Source organism: Ceratotherium simum, chromosome X, assembly GCF_057802395.1.
Source record: "Ceratotherium simum simum isolate JZ-2026a chromosome X, ASM5780239v1, whole genome shotgun sequence".
NCBI classification, from domain to species: domain Eukaryota; kingdom Metazoa; phylum Chordata; class Mammalia; order Perissodactyla; family Rhinocerotidae; genus Ceratotherium; species Ceratotherium simum.
The window spans coordinates 31,161,874-31,171,314 of NC_141940.1; the positions used below are offsets into that span (position 1 = coordinate 31,161,874).

At 38.7% G+C, this 9,441-nt stretch overlaps 1 long non-coding RNA gene across 2 annotated transcripts in view; it reads left to right on the forward strand.

Moving 5' to 3' along the window:
• The window catches only part of LOC147911803 (uncharacterized), a 63,471-nt gene extending 54,246 nt beyond the window's left edge, over positions 1-9,225 (forward strand). Inside the window, exons 2-6 of one of the 2 annotated variants that reach the window (XR_015550677.1) lie at positions 1,665-1,735; positions 5,578-5,767; positions 5,912-6,041; positions 7,807-7,942; positions 8,073-9,225. This is a non-coding gene — a long non-coding RNA (uncharacterized LOC147911803). Of the gene's footprint in view, positions 1-1,664; positions 1,736-5,577; positions 5,768-5,911; positions 6,042-7,806; positions 7,995-8,072 lie in introns of those variants that run through there. The other variant, XR_015550676.1, reaches the window with a different exon arrangement.
• Positions 9,226-9,441: the final 216 nt, after the last annotated feature.

The window sequence follows — 9,441 nt, forward strand, 5'->3', positions numbered from 1 at the left end:
TTTTTTCCATTGCTTATTTGACTCAGGATCCAAAAAAGGACCACACTTTGTGACTATTTCCCAAGTGTCTTAATTCTTTTAATCTGTAGTTTTCCTTTCCATCTCTTAATTTATTGTATTTATTTGTTGAAGAAACCAGACCCTTTGTCCTGAAGAGTTTCCCACTGTGATTTTGTTGATTTTTCCATCAGGAAGCATACAAGTTCTGGTTGTCTCATTCTAAAAGTTAGCCACCCACCGTTGATGATCAATATCTAGATACTCTAACTCATTAAGGGTTGCAAAACAGTGATGTTCTAATTCTAACATCCCTTCTTCATTTATCAGCTGGAATACTCCTATAAAGAGTACAACTTCCTTATATCTACTATTTGGTTACCCTCAGGACTGGTGTATGTAGGAAAGACAGGATAAAATGCTTGAGTTCTTCCTCTTGTTTACCATCTTTCAAAATAATGAGTTGGTTTACTAGCATCCTTGAACAGGGACCAATTTTTTTCTCCTTTAGCCTAATTATAAACTCATGGATTTAAATATATTTGATGGATTTCAGTCCACTACAGCTAATATTTTCATTGGTACTGTAATTGTCCTGTCTCTGGCCATTGGGACCTTCCAATCTGGCATCTAAGTCCTTTGATACAGTCCTAGTAGTCTTAGATAGCTTTCTTCCTGTCGAGTGACAAGATGTTCAAACAATTAAAATTCAGGACAAGGTGTTAATGTCTTCAATCTTATATATTTTTACTTTGCTTATGGTTTTTTGACATGCAAAAGTTTAAAAAGTTTTTATGTAATTAAATTTATCTTTTTGCCTTTGGATTTTGAGTCCTAGTTAGGAGAGATTTCCTCACTCTCAGGTTATAGAGGAATTCACCCGTAGTTTCTAGTGCTGATATCATTTGTTTGCTTCATTTAAATCTCTGATCCAGTTGTTTATGGATGAGGAATAGATCCAATTTTATCTTTTTACATTATGGCTACCTAGTTATCCCAATATCATTTATTAACAAGCCCATATTTTCCTCTCTGATTCGAGGTGCTGCTTTTATTTTAAACTAAACTTGCACATGTAATTGGGTCTATTTCTAGATTATTAAATTCTGTTATTAGTCTGTCTTATCATTTTATTTTATTTATAGAGGCTTTATGGTATATTTTCTTGTCAGGTGGGGCTAGTGTCCCCCTCCCTTGGGGTCTTATTTTTCAGGCTTTTCTTGCATATTCTTACTTGTTTGTTCTTCCAAATTAGCTTTGTAATTGTTAATTACAGTTTTTAATCAAGTATATTTAACCATCTTACAGGCAATCTAATGTTAGTTTTCTTTATTAGAAAAAGAAGGTAAAGTTATAACACACTTTCAGATAAGGGGATAAGAAAGAGTTCATTTTTAATAAATGGTTTCAATTTTTACGTTGAAATCTCTGATCCATTTGGAATTTATCCTGGTTTGTGGTGTGAGGAATGGACCCGATTATATCTTCTATTTGGAAGATTGAAAGGCAAGGTAGGATATAGGAATGAAGCTTCAAACTATTGCTGGAGATATGAGTTAACATAATCGTTAATTTTCATTCACAGAAGACAAAATTAGACCCACCCCTGTACCATCTGTTTGTTGTACTACTGCTATTTATACTCTCTACTCTACTCTCATTGATAGGAAACACTGCTCAACAGGAAGCCCTGCAGTCAAGTCACTTCTCAAGGTCAAGCTGACTATATATTACTAAGGTAGGGAATGTTGACTCGAAGATTCTCCTAGTTTATCTAACTTAGAGTTAGGATGTTGATAGTACTTTTACTGTGTGGTAATTCATTGGAATCTACTTTCTGGAGATACTCACTTTTTTTTTAAATTTTATTTATTTATTTTTTCCCCCAAAGCCCCAGTAGATAGTTGTACATCATAGTTGCACATCCTTCTAGTTGCTGTATGTGGGACGCGGCCTCAGCATGGTCGGAGAAACGGCGCGTCCGTGCACGCCTGGGATCCGAACCAGGGCCGCCAGCAGCGGAGCGCGCACACTCAACCGCCAAGCCACGGGGCCGGCCCCTGGAGATACTGATTAATAGTTATCTGTTTATTTGAATCTTTACTGGACAACTAAAACTTTTTACAGGATATTCTGTTAATAAGCAGAGCTGCACTAACAGAAATAGGACAGGCAAAATTTGATGGAAAAGAGAGGTAGGAAAGTTCTGGAGAATGGAGTCCTGGGGGCACACAGTCTTGCTCTGGGAGGTTCTAGCTACTCTTAACATTTTGAGAATTATTGCTCTTGCTAAAAAAGTAGGGCCGGCTCCGTGGTTTAGCGGTTAAGTGCGCGCGCTCTGATGCTGGCGGCCCGGGTTCGGATCCCGGGCGCGCCCCAAGGCACCACTTCTCCGTCCAGCGCGAGGCCGAGTCCCACGTACAGCAACTAGAAGGATGTGAACCTATGACATACAACTATCTGCTGGGGCTTTGGGGGGAAAAAAATGAATAAATAAAATCTTTAAAAATAAATAAATAAATAAATAAATAAATAAATAAATAAAAAAGTAAAAAATACACACACACATACACATACAAGTTGGTCCTGCCAACCAGCAGTGTCAGTGATCAAATACATATCATGTTCCTTGATTTTTTTACCAGCCTGTCCCCACATTTCTGTTATATAAAGCATACCAAACTCCCCACCCCCGCACCAATAGTGTGTTTGAGTCCTTCACCAGAGAACTCCATCTTGAAATGGCTTCTAGTCAGCTTATGTCAAAAAATAGTTGAAGATATTTGAGAGACAGTCACCAAAATGTTAACCATACACTCTCTCAGGTTCTCTAAATACAGCTGGACACAATACCTGTGACTTTTATTGAGAAGTATTAAGAAATGTTCACATAAAGCAATTCTGCATCTTTCAGAGAATTATTTGTTGAAAATAATGGCGATACTCATTGTCTTTTAACTAAGAACTCTTAAGAAAAATGCCATCTAGAATTTAGTGCCAGGAAAAAGCTTGTTTCTATAGAGGAAGTGGAGTTGTTGAGACAGCAAGAGCTATAGATTTTTGGGGGGGACTTGGCTTGCCTGGTCTTGGTTCTCAGGATGCTCAGAAGTAAACTGAATGCTCGATTATGGTAATCATTTCATCCCTGGTTCCTGATAAATTCTCTTTTCCTATCTCTATTAGAGGTTTAATATATGTTATTTATATCTTTATTTTCACCATTTGGGTGCATGTATCCTTGCATTATATATATTTTTTACTATATATTGTAGCAAATTCATTCAGAAGCAGGTAAACTATAAAGAGTAAATAAGTAAATTAAAAATAAACAGTAAATAGAAAATAAACAAACCAGGCCTTTTTAGGGTGAAGTGATGTTTACTTAAGCATTTATCATATGTATTTGACACTTGGCTGCACTGCGACTCTTGCCTTCGGCATCCCAAACTGCAGAAGGCTATTTTTATCCTTACTGAGTTTTTACAGGCTTCTGAGTCTGGAATGCAGCAAGGACTTTTCCTCTATTTTTTTTTTCTTTTTTTGAGGTGGTAGATTGTTGTTGCATTGTTAAACGTGGACTCTTTCGTTAACAACTCATCTTCAGTTGTGGAAAATTTATCTAATGCAAGAAGACCAGGATCCTGTTCGAGTGGAGCGTTGGGTGTTGATATAAGCAGCTTGCTTCACGTATCATCCTAATGTGCCAAAGAGTTACTGTTGCAACAGGTGATTTTAAGCACCAGAAAAAGATAGGAGGGATGTGAAGGGGGTGAGAGCCAGGGAATCTGGTAGTAATAGTGAGCAGGTGGGAACAGACTAAAGGGAGGAGAGCTGAAGGCTCTAAGATGTGTGTGTAGCAGAGTGGTCCAGGTATTGGGGCTGGGTCAGAACTACATTCACTAAGTAAGCAAGTAAAATAACAAAAGAGAATAAGTAATCCTATTCACACAGAGTAAGTACTCCCACCTTTTAATTTTCCAGCTCCAAAGCAACCTTCTCCTGAGTTAAGCTTCTCCAGCTCTCTCCTCTTCTTCCCAAGGCAGAAATCGTCTCTGCTTTGTCTGACATTGTGTAGCGCATCGTTTGTACTGCTTTTATGGGGCTTGCCACTTTTTACTGTATTTGTGGATGTCTGTCCTTCGCTCCCTGATGGCAGTTTGTTCACCTTTATCACCTTGAGGCCTGGCTCTTTTCCTGGACTGTAGAGTCATTAAGAGTTTGTTGAATAAGTGTGTCACGAGGAGTAATGGTGCAGACTGAATCTATACTGCCTATTCAGCCTTGATTGGGTTCTCACACTAATCGGCCTGACTGTTGGCCTATAAAAGAGTTGGGTACACTGAAACCACAATTTCTCCCATTTAAATTGTCCCAGAACCCAAGTCCCAGTCGGTCTCGAAACCTTTTAGACTGTGTACGAAATGGAGCCACCTTGGGGTGGCTCAAGATCTCTTGATGCTTTGGAAGCTGTGACCCTTGTGCCTTTGTAGGAATTAGGCTTTGGGGAAAGAATATTGCTTTTCAGGCCATTGCCACACTTATTTACTAAATAGCATGCCAAGGAAAGACTGAAACGCCTCTCTTCTCCCCACCTCCAAGTTGACTTCACTTCAGAAGGGGTGACAGCTTTTGTTTTGATTAAACTTGGCCAAAAAGCTCTATTCAGCAAAAGCCTCCTGTCCTGCAGAAGTCAGCTTTTTCTTAAAATGGGACCGGTAACTTGGCCTTCCTGATTGTCATTCTCCAACTTTGCCATAAACTCTGGCTCTCTCTGTGTGACCACTCTGGCGGCCTTGAGCGAGCCTAGTCCACATTTCTTTCTCCTTTGGGTGAAGGGAACAGCATTTTTTTTTTAATCCCCAGTACTGCTTCACTGGAAAGGTGCAGAAGTGGAGGTTTAGATGGCTGTAGTCTTGTGAAAGGGACTTCCTTGAGAGGCAAGTAAATGTCTTCTCACATGACATTCATCCTCAGAGTCACTGTCTCAGGAGCAGTAAGGTTTTTGTCACAATATTTGTCATAATATTTCTGAAGATCTTAAAAACCCCCATTTCCTCACACTGGGCTAGCCATCTGCACCTTGATCAAGTAGACTAGGCAGTGGGTGTTCCTGGTGTCTCCCCTACCAGAACTTTGTGCCCCCAGCTCCTAAGGCACTCAGACTGTCTCTTTCTTCTGGCTTATCAAAATGTGTTTGCAGGAAAGGATCTTGTACAGATCATTCATTTCTTATTTGCATTAAGGTATCAATGTCATCTTTTTACAGGATTATTTTCATATTAAGTCTTATCTCCATTTGTTGAATAAATGGCTTCCCGTTCCCTGCCTTTTTTTTTTTTCTTTCAAAATCAGGCATCAAGAAATAATTAGAGGAGAGATTGGGAGGTAGGTAGCAATTTTCTGGGCATCTTTGTCATCTCAGTGAGGCCATTGCATATTTCATCTAAGTGTCCTGTTAAGAAGAAGATCTAGAACTAGTAGCCAAATTTCCCAAACTCCAGTATAATGCCCTATATACCTCAAAAACTTACTGAGTAAAAAACACAGCTTTTAGGGGCTAAAGATCATGTTCTCTTGTAGAGTCTGCCCCCTCAGGAATATCCTCATAATTTAATTGATCACTGCAAGCTGGACATTCATCCAAAACAAGCAAATGCTGCCATGTCATTGAAGATTGGGTCACTGACTAGGATATGTATCCTGAAATATGAAAATGGAGCAATGGAGTCATGAGCCAAGGAATGTGCACGGCCTCTAGAAGCTGGAAAGGGTAAGAAAATGGATTATCCCCTAGAACCTCCAGAAGGAATTAGCCCCTGCTGACACCTTGATTTTAGGATTTCTGACCTCCAGAACTGTAAGATAATAAATGTGCATTGTTTTAAGCTGCTAAGTTTGTGATGATTTGTTACAGCAACCACAGAAGATGAATACAGAACCCATGCATTTGATTACTAGGCCTTGGTGTCTTGGATACCTATAAAAGGAGAGCTTGTGGAATTACTGGGCCATCCTAAGGAAAAACAGAAAAACTTGGCTGTTTGGTAGGTACAAAATTAATTACTATATATGTGTAACTCAGACCCATCAGTAGGAGATACTTAGTTTTGCTTTTCACCTTGAAATATGATTAGAAGATTTTAGATCATCTTTAGAAAGTATACGAGAGAGAGATTGATTCACTTTACCCAAAACTGATCCTTTGAAAATATTATAGTTACTGTGGTATCTGGTATCCATCCACTAGATGTCAGGAGAGACATTGTCAAGGCTCCTTCCTATTGCTTCAACCTTCTACTCAGGAAGCATTCATGATGAAACTGAAAAGCGAACAATTGCAGAAACTGTATAGTAATTGACATGTAAAATGTGGACAGGATACAATAAATATTCTAAAATTTTTTTTTTGGAATATGTACAACAACATATACTGATAGTCTGTGTTCTCATGAGGCCAAATGAAATATTGCCAGCTCCTTTAAACAGTTTGTGGTAGCTCACAGAGGGTATTCTGGGCATTACCCAGTGGCCTGAGGCTTAACCTGTACTTTTTGCACTTTCAAACAACACTTCACCTAGAAAGCTTTTCAGCAGCCTAGCACAAGGGAATTTTATTTACTGGTTTTGTGTAAGTTAGATCATTTTTGTGGCTCTTCTTCATACCTTTTTCTGGCTGCCTTAGTATTCACGTGAATGAAGCCATTGTGTCTTCAGTAATATTGAATTTGGTGATTTAGATGGTTTAAGCAATTTGCCCTAGATTCCGTCTGGTCTCTGTTCTCAAACTGACCAGCTTGGTTCTGATTAACTCGTTTTCCTTTTAAGTTCCACTTCTTTTGCTTTGCTCCTGGATCAGACTGGGTGGGTCTGGTAGAGGGGCAAAGAAGGATTAGACTCTAATAAGGATCATAAATAAAGCAGGTTAAAGGCAGTGATGTTGTGAGGTGACTCATCAGCATGGCATTGGGGTCAAGAGAGCAGAAGCAAAAACAACAAAGAAAGTAAAACACTTCTTGCTGAACTGTGGTGGTGGGGGTGTGTATTTGTGTGTGTGCGCACGCGTGTGCTGGGTTGACTCCCAGGGGAAAAACAAAGTTACAGATTCTTCCATGGCATACCTGACCACAAATTGCCCAAGAACTGCCCACTGGTTGTAGAAACAGGCTGGATCAATACATTGGATCAGAGCTCCTGACCAGGTTATGTCTATACCAAATACAGTGGGAAGCTACCTCTTTAATTTCGCTTATCACACCTCAGTGTCATTAGTATCATGCGGTTTTTTCAGATAACATACTTTTAGTCCTTTTTATGGTATAGTATAACTTTCTAAGTTTATTTTTTCTATTCATGAGTCTTGCTGAATATTTCTTACCTTATGTCTGTAGAGATTTCTGGATTTTCTTCCCTCCTAACTTGAACATGCTCTCAGACCATCTTTGTTTAACTTTCTTAACTCATCTATGATAGCTTAACATTCTTTACCTGTATTCTAAGGAGTCAGTGACCCTGTCCCTCATCTGCAGGCTTAAGCTTTCATACATTCATCCAAAGCTTGTCAAAACATGGATATTTTGAGCTATTATCCTCCCCATATCTACTTTTTTTAGTGATCTTTAACTTTTGTTCATATTTAAGTAATTTTTGAATAAGTAATACGCGCACATGGTGCAAAACCCAGACAGTAAAAAGAAATAAGTTTTTAAAAAACCTCAAAAACTGAAAAGTTTTCCTTCTATCCTAACCCCAGCCATTCAATTCCCTTCCCCAGAAGCAATAACCACTACCAATTTCTTGTTTATTCTCCAGAGATATTCTAGGCACTTATACAATACAAACAATAACATACTGGGTAAACAACAAGTGTTGGAGAGGATGTGGAGAAACAGGAACCCTCATACACAGCTGGTGGGAATGCAAACTGGTGCAACCTCTATGGAAAACGGTATGGAGATTCCTCAAAGAATTAAAAATAGAGATGCCCTATGACCCAGCCATCCCACTACTGGGAATCTATCCAACGAACCTGAAATCAACAATCCAAAGAGGCTTATGCACCCCTATGTTCATTGCAGCATTATTCACCATAGCCAAGAAGTGGAAGCAACCTAAGTGTCCCTCGACTGATGATTGGATCAAGAAAATGTGGTATATATACAATGGAATACTACTCAGCCATAAAAAAAGACAAAATCGTCCCATTTGCAACAACATGGATGGGCCTGGAGCGTATTATGTTAAGTGAAGTAAGCCAGAAAGAGAAAGACAAACACTGTATGATCTCACTCATATGTGGAATATAAACCGACACATGGACAGAGAAAACTGTATTGTAGTTACCAGGGGCAATGGGAGTGAGGGGTGGGCACAAGGGTTGAAGTGAGTCATATATATGGTGATGGACAAACAAAAATGTACAATCGAAAATTTCACAATGTTAAAAGCCATTAAAACATCAATTTAAAAAAAAATAACATACTGGGTATACTTGTCTACACCCAACTTTTTTCATTTAACATGATTTTGGAGGTAGTTCATATTAGTACACGTAGAAATGCCTGATTCATTGCTTGGATGAACCATAATTTGTTGATGGACATCTAGATGGTTTCCAATCATCTACTACTACATTGTTCTTTTTTTTTTTTTATGATTTTATTTATTTTTTTGCCCCCAAAGCCCCAGTAGATAGTTGTATGTCATAGCTGCACATCCTTCTAGTTGCTGTATGTGGGACGCGGCCTCAGCATGGCCGGAGAAGCGGTGTGTCGGTGCGCGCCCGGAATCGAACCTGGGACGCCAGCAGTGGAGTGCACGCACTTAACCGCTAAGCCACGGGGCCGGCCCTACTACATTGTTCTAATGCATATATTTGTAAGGTCTTTTTGCACATGTGGGAGTATATTGGTAGCATAAATCCCCAGAAAGGGAATTGCTGGGTCAAAGGGTAGGTGCATTTTTAGTTTTGACAGAAATTGCCAAATTGTCTCCACTGAGATCAAAATAATTATTAATCCCATCAGCAATGTATGGAAGTGCCTATTTCCTCACACTCGTGCAAGAGAACGTGTTATCAAAATTTTTATCTTTCTTTATCTGATATGTATTATAGATCTATATATTCTAGATTTAGTTTGCATTTCCCTTGTGAGTGACATTGAACATATTTCATATGTTTAAAAGAAATTTGTATTACCTTTTTTATAAATTATACTAATCCATTGCCTGATTTTTAATTGGGTTTAATTAGACTTATTGATTTGTAGGAACACTTTATATATTAAGGAAAGTATCCTTTGTCTTTGGTGTGTGTTGCTATTTTTTCCAGTTTGTCTTTTGATTTCTTGCTAATGATTTTTTGTGATGCAGTATTATTAGATTACATAGTCAAATTAATCAATCCTTGCTTTTATGGTTTCTGGGTTATGTGGCATCTTAGGTCTT